This window comes from Coregonus clupeaformis, chromosome 28 (genome assembly GCF_020615455.1).
Source record: "Coregonus clupeaformis isolate EN_2021a chromosome 28, ASM2061545v1, whole genome shotgun sequence".
Lineage (NCBI taxonomy): Eukaryota > Metazoa > Chordata > Actinopteri > Salmoniformes > Salmonidae > Coregonus > Coregonus clupeaformis.
The window spans coordinates 25,819,045-25,836,544 of record NC_059219.1 but is presented as its reverse complement, the minus strand read 5'-3'; the positions used below and the strand labels follow the sequence as shown (position 1 = coordinate 25,836,544).

Here is a 17,500-nt window from a genome sequence, read left to right as displayed (position 1 = left end):
GAAACGTATGTTAACATTGCCAAAGCAAGTGAAGTAGATAGTAAACAAAAGTGAAATAAACAATAAATATTAACAGTAAACATTACACTCAGAAAGTTTCAAAAGAATAAAGACATTTCAAATGTCATATTATGTATATATACAGTGTTGTAACAATGTGCAAATAGTTAAAGTACAAATGGGAAAATAACTAAACATAAATATGGGTTGTATTTACAATGGTGTTTGTTCTTCACTGGTTGCCCTTTTCTTGTGGCAACAGGTCACAAATATTGCAGCTGTGATGGCACACTGTGGTTTTTCACCCAGTAGATAAGGGAGTTTATCAAAATTGGGTTTGTTTTCGAATTCTTTGTGGATCGCTGTAATCTGAGGGAAATATGTGTCTCTAATATGGTCATACATTTGGCAGGAGGTTAGGAAGTGCAGCTCAGTTTCCACCTCATTTTGTGGGCAGTGTGCACATAGCCTGTCTTCTCTTGAGAGCCAGGTCTGCCTACGGCGGCCTTTCTCAATAGCAAGGCTATGCTCACTGAGTCTGTACATAGTCAAAGCTTTCCTTAAGTTTGGGTCAGTCACAGTGGTCAAGTATTCTGTCACTGTGTACTCTCTGTTTAGGGCCAAATAGCATTCTAGTTTGCTCTGTTTTTTTGTTTGTTCTTTCCAATGTGTCAAGTAATTATCTTTTTGTTTTCTCATGATTTGGTTGGGTCTAGTTGTGTTGTTGTTGTTGTTGTCCTGGGGCTGTGTGGGGTCTGTTTGTGTTTGTGAACAGAGCCCCAGGACAAGCTTACTTAGGGGACTCTTCTCCAAGTTCATCTCTCTGTAGGTGATGGCTTTGTTATGGAAGGTTTGGGAATCGCTTCCTTTTAAGTGGTTATAGAATTTAACTGGCTCTTTTCTGGATTTTGATAATTAGCGGGTATTGGCCTAATTCTGCTCTGCATGCATTATTTGGTGTTTTACGTTGTACACGGAGGATGTTTTTTTTTTTTTTTCTCTCTTTTTTCTTCTCTCTCTCTCTCTCTCTCTCTCTCTGTATCTGTCTCTCTCTCTGTATCTCTGTATCTGTCTCTCTCTCTGTTTCTCAAACTGTGTCTAAATGATGTAGCCGATCTCGGTTGTCATGAAACATTCAAACCAATGAGTGTCTCCGCGTCACTGAGCCCTGTAACCACAGCGTTTAGTTTATTCAACGACTGAGTCTTTAGTTTCTGAATGCCCTCCACGTTATCAATATTCATTTAGCTTCATGGTGCGCTGTGCTCCAAGAAGCCTTCATGTCCCAAAGCAATATGTTCTCTATGGTACAAACCTGACATGTGGAATAATCAGTGCTTAGGGTGTTCAAAGGCTCATTGGCCTTTTATATCATGGCTTATTATGGTCTATGTATCCAGTTACTGTACCGTGTGTTGCTATAGTGACTACAGCATTACCACTGTTACTGTACCGTGTGTTGCTATAGTGACTACATCATTACCACTGTTACTGTACCGTGTGTTGCTATAGTGACTACATCATTACCCATGTTACTGTACCGTGTGTTGCTATAGTGACTACATCATTACCGCTGTTACTGTACCGTGTGTTGCTATAGTGACTACATCATTACCACTGTTACTGTACCGTGTGTTGCTATAGTGACTACATCATTACCACTGTTACTGTACCGTGTGTTGCTATAGTGACTTCATCATTACCACTGTTACTGTACCGTGTGTTGCTATAGTGACTACATCATTACCACCGTTACTGTACCGTGTGTTGCTATAGTGACTTCATCATTACCACTGTTACTGTACCGTGTGTTGCTATAGTGACTACATCATTACCACTGTTACTGTACTGTGTGTTGCTATAGTGACTTCATCATTACCACTGTTACTGTACTGTGTGTTGCTATAGTGACTACATCATTACCACTGTTACTGTACCGTGTGTTGCTATAGTGACTTCATCATTACCACTGTTACTGTACCGTGTGTTGCTATAGTGACTTCATCATTACCACTGTTACTGTACCGTGTGTTGCTATAGTGATTTCATCATTACCACTGTTGCTGTACCGTGTGTTGCTATAGTGACTTCATCATTACCACTGTTACTGTACCGTGTGTTGCTATAGTGACTACATCATTACCACTGTTACTGTACCGTGTGTTGCTATAGTGACTACATCATTACCACTGTTACTGTACCGTGTGTTGCTATAGTGACTACATCATTATCACTGTTACTGTACCGTGTGTTGCTATAGTGACTTCATCATTACCACTGTTACTGTACCGTGTGTTGCTATAGTGACTTCATCATTACCACTGTTACTGTACCGTGTGTTGCTATAGTGACTACATCATTACCACTGTTACTGTACCGTGTGTTGCTATAGTGACTACATCATTATCACTGTTACTGTACCGTGTGTTGCTATAGTGACTTCATCATTACCACTGTTACTGTACCATGTGTTGCTATAGTGACTACATCATTACCACTGTTACTGTTCCGTGTGTTGCTATAGTGACACTACAGTTTTCAGTGTCACAGTGTCAGTAGTATTGACAGTCTCAGAGATGTATTGGCATGACCCGGCCCAGGAGACTACATCATGTCCCGGCCCAGGAGACTACATCATGACCCAGGAGACTACATCATGTCCCGGCCCAGGAGACTACATCATGACCCAGGAGACTACATCATGACCCGGCCCAGGAGACTACATCATGACCCGGCCCAGGAGACTACATCATGACCCGGCCCAGGAGACTACATCATGACCCAGGAGACTACATCATGACCCAGGAGACTACATCATGACCCGACCCAGGAGACTATATCATGGCCCAGGAGACTACATCATGACCCAGGGGACTACATCATGACCTGACCCAGGAGACTACATCATGACCCGGCCCAGGAGACTACATCATGGCCCAGGAGACTACATCATGACCCAGGAGACTACATCATGACCCAGGAGACTACATCATGACCCGACCCAGGAGACTACATCATGACCCAGGAGACTACATCATGACCCAGGGGACTACATCATGACCCGGCACAGGAGACTACATGATGACCCGGGAGACTACATCATGACCCAGGAGACTACATCATGACCCGGCACAGGAGACTACATGATGACCCGGGAGACTACATCATGACCTGACCCAGGAGACTACATCATGACCCGGCACAGGAGACTACATCATGACCCAGGAGACTACATCATGACCTGACCCAGGAGACTACATCATGACCCGACCCAGGGGACTACATCATGACCCAGGAGACTACATCATGACCCGGCCCAGGAGACTACATCATGACCCGGCCCAGGAGACTACATCGTGGCCCAGCCCAGGAGACTACATCATGACCCAGGAGACTACATCATGGCCCAGCCCAGGAGACTACATCATGACCCAGGAGACTACATCATGACCCAGCCCAGGAGACTACATCATGACCCAGGAGACTACATCATGACCCAGCCCAGGAGACTACATCATGACCCGGCCCAGGAGACTACATCATGACCCAGCCCAGGAGACTACATCATGACCTGACCCAGGAGACTACATCATGACCCAACCCAGGAGACTACATCATGACCTAGGAGACATCATGACCCAGGAGACTACATCAGTACAGAGGTCAAAACCTGATGGATTAAAAAGGGTTGGTTCCACCCGGAGATATAATTCCATGGTTCCACCCCTCTCCACACCCTTCTCAATAGTTTATAAACAAAGTACTGTAGGGAGAACCGAGGGTGGTGTCTATTCCCTGTGTAGTGCAGTACTTATGACCAGAGTCCATATACTAAATAGAGCGCCCTCTCCTGGTACGTCAGTCTGTCTGCTGCCCCTCAAGGAGGGATGAAAGACTAAGGGGCTCTTTAACTGCAACATCTCTCCAACATCTCTCCAACATCTCTACAACATCTCTCCAACATCTCTGCAACATCTCTGCAACATCTCTCCAACATCTCTCCAACATCTCTCCACCGTCTGTGTGATGTTAATGTGATGGTGTGTGACAGACAGACGGACAGGATGGTGGGAGAAGTTCTCCTCTCTCTCCATCAGAGTAGATCCATCTCTTCTACTCCTCCGTCTCTGTCTCCAGTAAATACGTCTTCCTCAAGTCCTCTCTTTCCTCCGGCCCTCCCGTACGTCTGTCGCTCCTCTCCTCCACCGGCCCACTAAGCACTCAGCGTTGTCTAACGACACAAATGGCATTTCATTAGCTTGTTATCCCGCGGAGGCCTGAAACGCTGCATACTCAATAGCATTATGGGTAATTTCTCATAACGACACATTATTGATCCTGGACCTGGCCGGGCCCTTACTCTACGTCTGCATCCCAAATGGCACCCTGTTCCCTATGTAGTGCACTACTTTGGACCAGAGCCAATAGGGAATCGGGTGCCATTTGGGCCTGGTGCTGTAGGAACAGGTCTGTCAGCAGTCCCTGAGCCCTTCCTCAACCATGCCATGAGGAATGAAACACAAATGAAATTTGACAGCGGTAAAAGCCATGGCAATCTATATGCAAAGGTTGGGGTCGGGGGGAGAAGGAAAAGCTTTTATGAAAATAGCTCTTCCCGTTTAGTTTTTCTCATGCGTGTTTGGGGAACACTCCTTCCTCCCTCTCCTCTCCTCTCCCTGTCTGCCTCCTCTCCTGTCCTCTCCTCTCCTCTCCTCTCCTCTCCCTGTCTGCCTCCTCTCCTCTCCTCTCCTCTCCCTGTCTGCCTCCTCTCCTCCCCTTTCCCTGTCTGCCTCTCCTCTCCTCTCCTCTCCTCTCCTCTCCCTGTCTGCCTCCTCTCCTCTCCTCTCCTCTCCCTGTCTGCCTCCTCTCCTCTCCTCTCCTCTCCTCTCCTCTCCTCTCCTCTCCTCTCCTCTCCTCTCCTCTCCTCTCCTCTCCTCTCCTCTCCTCTCTCCTCTCCTCTCTCTCTCCTCTCCTCTCCTCTCCTCTCCTCTCCTCTCCTCTCCTCTCCTCTCCTCTCCTCTCCTCTCCTCTCCTCTCCTCTCCTCTCCTCTCCCTGTCAGCCTCTCCTCTCCTCTCCCTGTCTGCCTCTCCTCTCCTCTCCCTGTCTGCCTCTCCTCTCCTCTCCCTGTCTGCCTCCCCTCTCCTCTCCCTGTCTGCCTCTCCTCTCCCTCTCCTCTCTCCTCTCCTCTCCTCTCCTCTCCTCTCCTCTCCTCTCCTCTCCTCTCCTCTCCTCTCCTCTCCTCTCCTCTCCTCTCCATGTCTGCCTCTCCTCTCCTCCCCTCTCCTCTCCATGTCTGCCTCTCCTCCCCTCTCCTCTCCATGTCTGCCTCTCCTCCTCTCCTCTCCTCTCCATGTCTGCCTCTCCTCCTCTCCTCTCCTCTCCCTGTCTGCCTCTCCTCTCCTCCTTTCCCTGTCTGCCTCTCCTCTCCTCTCCTCTCCCTGTCTGCCTCTCCTCTCCTCTCCTTCCCCCTACTAACTCTCCCCTCACTACTTGAATATTATTCTGCGTCCGTGACAGATTCCCTCTGATGTATAAATAATGGAACTAAATGATGCTCTGTGAGGAGAAGTGCTTCTCCGTGCTCTGACGTTCTTATCATACAGAGTCATTTCTACCTAAGAGGGTCAGATTTCCTGACAAATCCCTAATTACCACGCAGCAATAGAAGTGGAATCTATTTGTGCATAAATCAACGCTCAGACGTTGGGCCTCAAGTGGCGGGCGGCGAGGAGCATAATATCACGCGCAGCGGGGAGAGACGAGAAAGTGGGAGGGGGAGAGAGTGGAGGAGAGGGAGGGAGTGGAGGAGAGGGAGAGAGACGAGAAAGTGGGAGAGGGAGAGAGTGGGGGAGAGAGTGGAGGAGAGGGAGGAGAGGGAGGGAGGGAGTGGAGGAGAGGGAGAGAGACGAGAAAGTGGGAGAGGGAGAGAGTGGAGGAGAGGGAGAGAGACGAGAAAGTGGGAGAGAGTGGGGGAGAGAGTGGAGGAGAGGGAGAGAGACGAGAAAGTGGTAGGGAGTGGAGGAGATGGAAGGAGAGGGAGGGAGAGAGTGGAGGAGAGGAGAGGGAGTGTAGAGTGGAGGAGAGGGAGAGTGGAGAGAGGGAGGTGGAGGGGAGGGAGGTGGAGGAGAGGGAGGGAGGGAGTGGAGGAGAGGAGCGGGAGGGAGAGAGTGGAGGGAGAGTGGAGGATAGGGATGGAGGGAGTGGAGGGAGGGAGTGGAGGAGAGGAGCGGGAGGGAGGGAGAGAGTGGAGGAGAGGGAGAGGTGAAGACCTGTTCACTGAACTCTGTAATTAGATAATACTTTTGATGATGGTACATTTGAAATCTTAAGCAATTGAATATATAATGAGAGAGACACACACACGGATACACACACACACACACACACACACACACACACACACACACACACACACACACACACTACATGTAAACTATCACTATCTAATAACAGATATATAGACCTCTCTCTCTCCTTAGACACCATGTAAACTATCACTATCTAATACCAGAGATATAGACCTCTCTCTCTCCTTAGACACCATGTAAACTATCACTATCTAATACCAGAGATATAGACCTCTCTCTCTCCTTAGACACCATGTAAACTATCACTATCTAATACCAGAGATATAGACCTCTCTCTCTCCTTAGACACCATGTAAACTATCACTATCTAATACCAGAGATATAGACCTCTCTCTCCTTAGACACCATGTAAACTATCACTATCTAATACCAGAGATATAGACCTCTCTCTCTCCTTAGACACCATGTAAACTATCACTATCTAATACCAGAGATATAGACCTCTCTCTCTCCTTAGACACCATGTAAACTATCACTATCTAATACCAGATATATAGACCTCTCTCTCTCCTTAGACACCATGTAAACTATCACTATCTAATACCAGAGATATAGACCTCTCTCTCTCCTTAGACACCATGTAAACTATCACTATCTAATACCAGAGATATAGACCTCTCTCTCTCCTTAGACACCATGTAAACTATCACTATCTAATACCAGAGATATAGACCTCTCTCTCTCCTTAGACACCATGTAAACTATCACTATCTAATACCAGAGATATAGACCTCTCTCTCTCCTTAGACACCATGTAAACTATCACTATCTAATACCAGATATATAGACCTCTCTCTCTCCTTAGACACCATGTAAACTATCACTATCTAATACCAGATATATAGACCTCTCTCTCTCCTTAGACACCATGTAAACTATCACTATCTAATACCAGATATATAGACCTCTCTCTCTCCTTAGACACCATGTAAACTATCACTATCTAATACCAGATATATAGACCTCTCTCTCTCTCTTAGACACCATGTAAACTATCACTATCTAATACCAGATATATAGACCTCTCTCTCTCTCCTTAGACACCATGTAAACTATCACTATCTAATACCAGATATATAGACCTCTCTCTCTCCTTAGACACCATGTAAACTATCACTATCTAATACCAGATATATAGACCTCTCTCTCCTTAGACACCATGTAAACTCTCTTTCTCACACCCACACATTTTTTTAACCTTTGTATTTTATTATTTTCTATCATTTTTGTAAAAAAAAAAAAAAGGTACCTTCATTTAACTAGACAAGTCAGTTAAGAACAAATTCTTATTTACAATGACGGCCTACATCGGCCAAACCCGGACGACGCTGGGCCAATTGTGCGCCGCCCTATTGGACTCCCAATCACGGGCCGGTTGTGATACAGCCTGGAATCGAACCAGGGGGGTCTGTAGTGACGCCTCAAGCACTGAGATGCTGCGCCACTCGGGAGCCCTAAACACACACACACACTCCTTAGAACCACCATATAAACTCTGACCAAACAACAGATGTGGGAAATGATCAACATGTGATCACTGAGTGCTAACCCTGGTAGTTTTATTTTCTGTGGACAGCAGTCCGTCCCAAATGACACCCTATTCTAAAATATAGTGACACTACTTTTGACCGGGCCCCCCTTTGGGGGGTGCACTATATAGAGAGTACCATTTGGTCCACAGACTAAAGCCTGAAGCCTGCAGGTAAATGGTAAAGGTCATTTAATATGTTGACTGCCTAATGCTGATCTTCTCTAATGGGGTCCTGTCTGAATGGTGTATTAGACTGGGCTGTCTGGTGGTGGGGTTGGATAGGCTCAGCTGGGCTGTCTGTTGGTGGGGTTGGATAGGCTCAGCTGGGCTGTCTGTTGGTGGGGTTGGATAGGCTCAGCTGGGCTGTCTGGGGTTGGATAGGCTCAGCTGGGCTGTCTGGTGGTGGGGTTGGATAGGCTCAGCTGGGCTGTCTGTTGGTGGGGTTGGATAGGCTCAGCTGGGCTGTCTGGTGGTGGGGTTGGATAGGCTCAGCTGGGCTGTCTGTTGGGGTTGGATAGGCTCAGCTGGGCTGTCTGTTGGTGGGGTTGGATAGGCTCAGCTGGGCTGTCTGGGGTTGGATAGGCTCAGCTGGGCTGTCTGTTGGTGGGGTTGGATAGGCTCAGCTGGGCTGTCTGTTGGTGGGGTTGGATAGGCTCAGCTGGGCTGTCTGTTGGTGGGGTTGGATAGGCTCAGCTGGGCTGTCTGGGTTTGGATAGGCTCAGCTGGGCTGTCTGTTGGTGGGGTTGGATAGGCTCAGCTGGGCTGTCTGTTGGTGGGGTTGGATAGGCTCAGCTGGGCTGTCTGGGGTTGGATAGGCTCAGCTGGGCTGTCTGTTGGTGGGGTTGGATAGGCTCAGCTGGGCTGTCTGTTGGGGTTGGATAGGCTCAGCTGGGCTGTCTGGGGTTGGATAGGCTCAGCTGGGCTGTCTGGGGTTGGATAGGCTCAGCTGGGCTGTCTGTTGGTGGGGTTGGATAGGCTCAGCTGGGCTGTCTGTTGGTGGGGTTGGATAGGCTCAGCTGGGCTGTCTGGTGGGGTTGGATAGGCTCAGCTGGGCTGTCTGGGGTGGGGTTGGATAGGCTCAGCTGGGCTGTCTGTTGGTGGGGTTGGATAGGCTCAGCTGGGCTGTCTGGTGGTGGGGTTGGATAGGCTCAGCTGGGCTGTCTGTTGGTGGGGTTGGATAGGCTCAGCTGGGCTGTCTGTTGGTGGGGTTGGATAGGCTCAGCTGGGCTGTCTGTTGGTGGGGTTGGATAGGCTCAGCTGGGCTGTCTGTTGGTGGGGTTGGATAGGCTCAGCTGGGCTGTCTGGTGGTGGGGTTGGATAGGCTCAGCTGGGCTGTCTGTTGGTGGGGTTGGATAGGCTCAGCTGGGCTGTCTGGGGTTGGATAGGCTCAGCTGGGCTGTCTGTTGGTGGGGTTGGATAGGCTCAGCTGGGCTGTCTGGGGTGGGGTTGGATAGGCTCAGCTGGGCTGTCTGTTGGTGGGGTTGGATAGGCTCAGCTGGGCTGTCTGTTGGTGGGGTTGGATAGGCTCAGCTGGGCTGTCTGGGGTTGGATAGGCTCAGCTGGGCTGTCTGTTGGTGGGGTTGGATAGGCTCAGCTGGGCTGTCTGGGGTGGGGTTGGATAGGCTCAGCTGGGCTGTCTGTTGGTGGGGTTGGATAGGCTCAGCTGGGCTGTCTGTTGGTGGGGTTGGATAGGCTCAGCTGGGCTGTCTGTTGGTGGGGTTGGATAGGCTCAGCTGGGCTGTCTGTTGGTGGGGTTGGATAGGCTCAGCTGGGCTGTCTGGTGGGGTTGGATAGGCTCAGCTGGGCTGTCTGGTGGGGTTGGATAGGCTCAGCTGGGCTGTCTGTTGGTGGGGTTGGATAGGCTCAGCTGGGCTGTCTGGTGGTGGGGTTGGATAGGCTCAGCTGGGCTGTCTGTTGGTGGGGTTGGATAGGCTCAGCTGGGCTGTCTGGGGTTGGATAGGCTCAGCTGGGCTGTCTGCTGGTGGGGTTGGATAGGCTCAGCTGGGCTGTCTGTTGGTGGGGTTGGATAGGCTCAGCTGGGCTGTCTGGTGGTGGGGTTGGATAGGCTCAGCTGGGCTGTCTGTTGGTGGGGTTGGATAGGCTCAGCTGGGCTGTCTGTTGGTGGGGTTGGATAGGCTCAGCTGGGCTGTCTGTTGATGGGGTTGGATAGGCTCAGCTGGGCTGTCTGTTGGTGGGGTTGGATAGGCTCAGCTGGGCTGTCTGTTGGTGGGGTTGGATAGGCTCAGCTGGGCTGTCTGTTGGTGGGGTTGGATAGGCTCAGCTGGGCTGTCTGTTGGTGGGGTTGGATAGGCTCAGCTGGGCTGTCTGTTGGTGGGGTTGGATAGGCTCAGCTGGGCTGTCTGTTGGTGGGGTTGGATAGGCTCAGCTGGGCTGTCTGTTGGTGGGGTTGGATAGGCTCAGCTGGGCTGTCTGTTGGTGGGGTTGGATAGGGTCAGCTGGGCTGTCTGGGGTTGGATAGGCTCAGCTGGGCTGTCTGTTGGTGGGGTTGGATAGGCTCAGCTGGGCTGTCTGTTGGTGGGGTTGGATAGGCTCAGCTGGGCTGTCTGTTGGTGGGGTTGGATAGGCTCAGCTGGGCTGTCTGTTGGTGGGGTTGGATAGGCTCAGCTGGGCTGTCTGGTGGTGGGGTTGGATAGGCTCAGCTGGGCTGTCTGTTGGTGGGGTTGGATAGGCTCAGCTGGGCTGTCTGGGGTTGGATAGGCTCAGCTGGGCTGTCTGTTGGTGGGGTTGGATAGGCTCAGCTGGGCTGTCTGTTGGTGGGGTTGGATAGGCTCAGCTGGGCTGTCTGTTGGTGGGGTTGGATAGGCTCAGCTGGGCTGTCTGTTGGTGGGGTTGGATAGGCTCAGCTGGGCTGTCTGTTGATGGGGTTGGATAGGCTCAGCTGGGCTGTCTGTTGGTGGGGTTGGATAGGCTCAGCTGGACTGTCTGTTGGTGGGGTTGGATAGGCTCAGCTGGGCTGTCTGTTGGTGGGGTTGGATAGGCTCAGCTGGGCTGTCGTTTGGTGGCCTTCGCGATAATGACTGTTGTTATTCAGATTGTGACTCGATTATTCAGAGGATAATGACTTGTTGTTATTCAGATTGTATGATTCAATTATTCAAAGGATAATGACTGTTGTTGATTCAGGATGTTAATGGCTGTTGTTGATTCAGGATGATAATGACTTGATTCAGGACGATGATGACTGTTGTTATTCAGGATGATAATGACGGTTGTTGATTCAGGACAATAATGACTGTTGTTATTCAGGATGATAATTACGGTTGTTGATTCAGGATGAAAATGACTGTTGTTGATTCAGGATGATAATGACTTGATTCAGGACGATGATGGTGTTGATTCAGGACGATAATGACTGGTGTTGATTCAGGACGATAATGACCGGTGTTGATTCAGGGCGATAACGACTGTTGATTCAGAGGGTGAAGACTGGTAATATATCCTGGGGAAAATACGGAGAGCAGAAAACGAATGGGAAATGAAAACATGCATCACCAACATTTCAGTCTCACTGTGCTTGTGTCCGTTGATGTGTATTTCTCTGTTGGAGTTGCTGACCCGACGCTACCGGTTCAACCTCAAACGTTACAAATCACTGCAGTGTCCATCTTTCATCAACTCAACAGGTCTTTTGTCCTCCTCTCTTTCCTCCCATAGCCTCGTATACAGAGATACCATATCCATGTAGTCAGAGGTGGACAACGATCAGATAACTCTCACAGTAATGTGTTACTGTCTGACACGTTAGTGGTGGTTTCTCAACTGGGCCTGCCCTGCCATCTAGTGTTCAGGCTGTGTCATTGCAACAACTCTTTGAATAAAGGAGACTTTATGTACCTTACTGTAATATAACATCCCAATACAAGGATACATTATGCTGTCTGAAATGTGTACAATTTCTAGACTTCCAGTCATTGATTGAGAAAGGCTGCAGAGGAAGCTGGAGGAACCCCAGCCCTCCTTTGACGGTCACACAGTCACACACAGTGCCAGACAGACAGACAGACCGACTGAGAGACAGACAGGGAAAGATGAGACATGGGCTGCAGTCTGGGAGACAGAGGACTGACTGGAGGTTAGGGTGACATTTATTGGGTAAAGATCAGACAACTCTACCACCCTGCCAGTCTACCAGTCTAGTCACTCCTCTGTCCTCTTACCACCCTGACTCACTCCATCCACCTCAGTCTAGTCACTCCTCTGTCCTCTTACCACCCTGGCTCACTCCATCCACCTCAGTCTAGTCACTCCTCTGTCCTCTTACCACCCTGACTCACTCCATCCACCTCAGTCTAGTCACTCCTCTGTCCTCTTACCACCCTGGCTCACTCCATCCACCTCAGTCTAGTCACTCCTCTGTCCTCTTACCACCCTGGCTCACTCCATCCACCTCAGTCTAGTCACTCCTCTGTCCTCTTACCACCCTGATTCACTCCATCCACCTCAGTCTAGTCACTCCTCTGTCCTCTTACCACCCTGACTCACTCCATCCACCTCAGTCTAGTCACTCCTCTGTCCTCTTACCACCCTGACTCACTCCATCCACCTCAGTCTAGTCACTCCTCTGTCCTCTTACCACCCTGACTCACTCCATCCACCTCAGTCTAGTCACTCCTCTGTCCTCTTACCACCCTGACTCACTCCATCCACCTCAGTCTAGTCACTCCTCTGTCTACCACCCTGACTCACTCCATCCACCTCAGTCTAGTCACTCCTCTGTCCTCTTACCATCCTGGCTCACTCCATCCACCTCAGTCTAGTCACTCCTCTGTCTAGCACCCGACTCACTCCATCCACCTCAGTCTAGTCACTCCTCTGTCTAGCACCCGACTCACTCCATCCACCTCAGTCTAGTCACTCCTCTGTCTAGCACCCGACTCACTCCATCCACCTCAGTCTAGTCACTCCTCTGTCTAGCACCCGACTCACTCCATCCACCTCAGTCTAGTCACTCCTCTGTCTACCACCCGACTCACTCCATCCACCTCAGTCTAGTCACTCCTCTGTCTACCACCCTGACTCACTCCATCCACCTCAGTCTAGTCACTCCTTTGTCCTCTTACCACCCTGACTCACTCCATCCACCTCAGTCTAGTCACTCCTCTGTCCTCTTACCACCCTGACTCACTCCATCCACCTCAGTCTAGTCACTCCTCTGTCCTCTTACCACCCTGACTCACTCCATCCACCTCAGTCTAGTCACTCCTCTGTCCTCTTACCACCCTGACTCACTCCATCCACCTCAGTCTAGTCACTCCTCTGTCCTCTTACCATCCTGGCTCACTCCATCCACCTCAGTCTAGTCACTCCTCTGTCTAGCACCCGACTCACTCCATCCACCTCAGTCTAGTCACTCCTCTGTCTAGCACCCGACTCACTCCATCCACCTCAGTCTAGTCACTCCTCTGTCTAGCACCCGACTCACTCCATCCACCTCAGTCTAGTCACTCCTCTGTCTACCACCCTGACTCACTCCATCCACCTCAGTCTAGTCACTCCTTTGTCCTCTTACCACCCTGACTCACTCCATCCACCTCAGTCTAGTCACTCCTCTGTCCTCTTACCACCCTGACTCACTCCATCCACCTCAGTCTAGTCACTCCTCTGTCCTCTTACCACCCTGACTCACTCCATCCACCTCAGTCTAGTCACTCCTCTGTCCTCTTACCACCCTGACTCACTCCATCCACCTCAGTCTAGTCACTCCTCTGTCCTCTTACCATCCTGGCTCACTCCATCCACCTCAGTCTAGTCACTCCTCTGTCTAGCACCCGACTCACTCCATCCACCTCAGTCTAGTCACTCCTCTGTCTAGCACCCGACTCACTCCATCCACCTCAGTCTAGTCACTCCTCTGTCTAGCACCCGACTCACTCCATCCACCTCAGTCTAGTCACTCCTCTGTCTACCACCCTGACTCACTCCATCCACCTCAGTCTAGTCACTCCTCTGTCCTCTTACCACCCCGACTCACTCCATCCACCTCAGTCTAGTCACTCCTCTGTCCTCTTACCACCCTGACTCACTCCATCCACCTCAGTCTAGTCACTCCTCTGTCTACCACCCTGACTCACTCCATCCACCTCAGTCTAGTCACTCCTCTGTCCTCTTACCACCCTGACTCACTCCATCCACCTCAGTCTAGTCACTCCTCTGTCCTCTTACCACCCTGACTCACTCCATCCACCTCAGTCTAGTCACTCCTCTGTCCTCTTACCACCCTGACTCACTCCATCCACCTCAGTCTAGTCACTCCTCTGTCCTCTTACCATCCTGGCTCACTCCATCCACCTCAGTCTAGTCACTCCTCTGTTTAGCACCCGACTCACTCCATCCACCTCAGTCTAGTCACTCCTCTGTCTACCACCCGACTCACTCCATCCACCTCAGTCTAGTCACTCCTCTGTCTAGCACCCGACTCACTCCATCCAACTCAGTCTAGTCACTCCTCTGTCTACCACCCGACTCACTCCATCCACCTCAGTCTAGTCGCTCCTCTGTCTAGCACCCGACTCACTCCATCCACCTCAGTCTAGTCACTCCTCTGTCTACCACCCGACTCACTCCATCCACCTCAGTCTAGTCACTCCTCTGTCTAGCACCCGACTCACTCCATCCACCTCAGTCTAGTCACTCCTCTGTCTAGCACCCGACTCACTCCATCCACCTCAGTCTAGTCACTCCTCTGTCTACCACCCGACTCACTCCATCCACCTCAGTCTAGTCACTCCTCTGTCTAGCACCCGACTCACTCCATCCACCTCAGTCTAGTCACTCCTCTGTCTACCACCCGACTCACTCCATCCACCTCAGTCTAGTCACTCCTCTGTCTACCACCCTGACTCACTCCATCCACCTCAGTCTAGTCACTCCTCTGTCCTCTTACCACCCCTGACTCACTCCATCCACCTCAGTCTAGTCACTCCTCTGTCCTCTTACCACCCTGACTCACTCCATCCACCTCAGTCTAGTCACTCCTCTGTCCTCTTACCACCCTGACTCACTCCATCCACCTCAGTCTAGTCACTCCTCTGTCCTCTTACCACCCTGACTCACTCCATCCACCTCAGTCTAGTCACTCCTCTGTCTACCACCCTGACTCACTCCATCCACCTCAGTCTAGTCACTCCTCTGTCCTCTTACCACCCTGGCTCACTCCATCCACCTCAGTCTAGTCACTCCTCTGTCCTCTTACCACCCCGACTCACTCCATCCACCTCAGTCTAGTCACTCCTCTGTCCTCTTACCACCCTGACTCACTCCATCCACCTCAGTCTAGTCACTCCTCTGTCCTCTTACCACCCTGACTCACTCCATCCACCTCAGTCTAGTCACTCCTCTGTCCTCTTACCATCCTGGCTCACTCCATCCACCTCAGTCTAGTCACTCCTCTGTCTAGCACCCGACTCACTCCATCCACCTCAGTCTAGTCACTCCTCTGTCTACCACCCGACTCACTCCATCCACCTCAGTCTAGTCACTCCTCTGTCTAGCACCCGACTCACTCCATCCACCTCAGTCTAGTCACTCCTCTGTCTACCACCCGACTCACTCCATCCACCTCAGTCTAGTCACTCCTCTGTCTAGCACCCGACTCACTCCATCCACCTCAGTCTAGTCACTCCTCTGTCTACCACCCGACTCACTCCATCCACCTCAGTCTAGTCACTCCTCTGTCTAGCACCCGACTCACTCCATCCACCTCAGTCTAGTCACTCCTCTGTCTAGCACCCGACTCACTCCATCCACCTCAGTCTAGTCACTCCTCTGTCTACCACCCGACTCACTCCATCCACCTCAGTCTAGTCACTCCTCTGTCTAGCACCCGACTCACTCCATCCACCTCAGTCTAGTCACTCCTCTGTCTACCACCCGACTCACTCCATCCACCTCAGTCTAGTCACTCCTCTGTCTACCACCCTGACTCACTCCATCCACCTCAGTCTAGTCACTCCTCTGTCCTCTTACCACCCTGACTCACTCCATCCACCTCAGTCTAGTCACTCCTCTGTCCTCTTACCACCCTGACTCACTCCATCCACCTCAGTCTAGTCACTCCTCTGTCCTCTTACCACCCTGACTCACTCCATCCACCTCAGTCTAGTCACTCCTCTGTCCTCTTACCACCCTGACTCACTCCATCCACCTCAGTCTAGTCACTCCTCTGTCTACCACCCTGACTCACTCCATCCACCTCAGTCTAGTCACTCCTCTGTCCTCTTACCACCCTGGCTCACTCCATCCACCTCAGTCTAGTCACTCCTCTGTCCTCTTACCACCCTGACTCACTCCATCCACCTGAGTCTAGTCACTCCTCTGTCCTCTTACCATCCTGGCTCACTCCATCCACCTCAGTCTAGTCACTCCTCTGTCTAGCACCCGACTCACTCCATCCACCTCAGTCTAGTCACTCCTCTGTCTAGCACCCGACTCACTCCATCCACCTCAATCTAGTCACTCCTCTGTCTAGCACCCGACTCACTCCATCCACCTCAGTCTAGTCACTCCTCTGTCCTCTTACCACCCTGACTCACTCCATCCACCTCAGTCTAGTCACTCCTCTGTCTACCACCCTGACTCACTCCATCCACCTCAGTCTAGTCACTCCTCTGTCCTCTTACCACCCTGACTCACTCCATCCACCTCAGTCTAGTCACTCCTCTGTCCTCTTACCACCCTGACTCACTCCATCCACCTCAGTCTAGTCACTCCTCTGTCCTCTTACCACCCTGACTCACTCCATCCACCTCAGTCTAGTCACTCCTCTGTCTACCACCCTGACTCACTCCATCCACCTCAGTCTAGTCACTCCTCTGTCCTCTTACCACCCTGACTCACTCCATCCACCTCAGTCTAGTCACTCCTCTGTCTACCACCCTGACTCACTCCATCCACCTCAGTCTAGTCACTCCTCTGTCTACCACCCTGACTCACTCCATCCACCTCAGTCTAGTCACTCCTCTGTCTACCACCCTGACTCACTCCATCCACCTCAGTCTAGTCACTCCTCTGTCCTCTTACCACCCTGACTCACTCCATCCACCTCAGTCTAGTCACTCCTCTGTCTACCACCCTGACTCACTCCATCCACCTCAGTCTAGTCACTCCTCTGTCTACCACCCTGACTCACTCCATCCACCTCAGTCTAGTCACTCTTCTGTCTTCCACCCTGACTCACTCCATCCACCTCAGTCTAGTCACTCCTCTGTCTTCCACCCTGACTCACTCCATCCACCTCAGTCTAGTCACTCCTCTGTCCTCTTACCACCCTGACTCACTCCATCCACCTCAGTCTAGTCACTCCTCTGTCCTCTTACCATCCTGGCTCACTCCATCCACCTCAGTCTAGTCACTCCTCTGTCTAGCACCCGACTCACTCCATCCACCTCAGTCTAGTCACTCCTCTGTCTAGCACCCGACTCACTCCATCCACCTCAGTCTAGTCACTCCTCTGTCTAGCACCCGACTCACTCCATCCACCTCAGTCTAGTCACTCCTCTGTCTACCACCCGACTCGCTCCATCCACCTCAGTCTAGTCACTCCTCTGTCTACCACCCTGACTCACTCCATCCACCTCAGTC

General features: G+C 51.1%; 1 protein-coding gene across 1 annotated transcript in view; it reads left to right on the top strand.

Annotated features, from left to right (window-relative positions):
- arhgef39 (Rho guanine nucleotide exchange factor (GEF) 39) overlaps positions 1 to 17,500 on the top strand; it is a 121,003-nt gene that overhangs the window by 94,075 nt on the left and 9,428 nt on the right. The window lies entirely within an intron of this gene.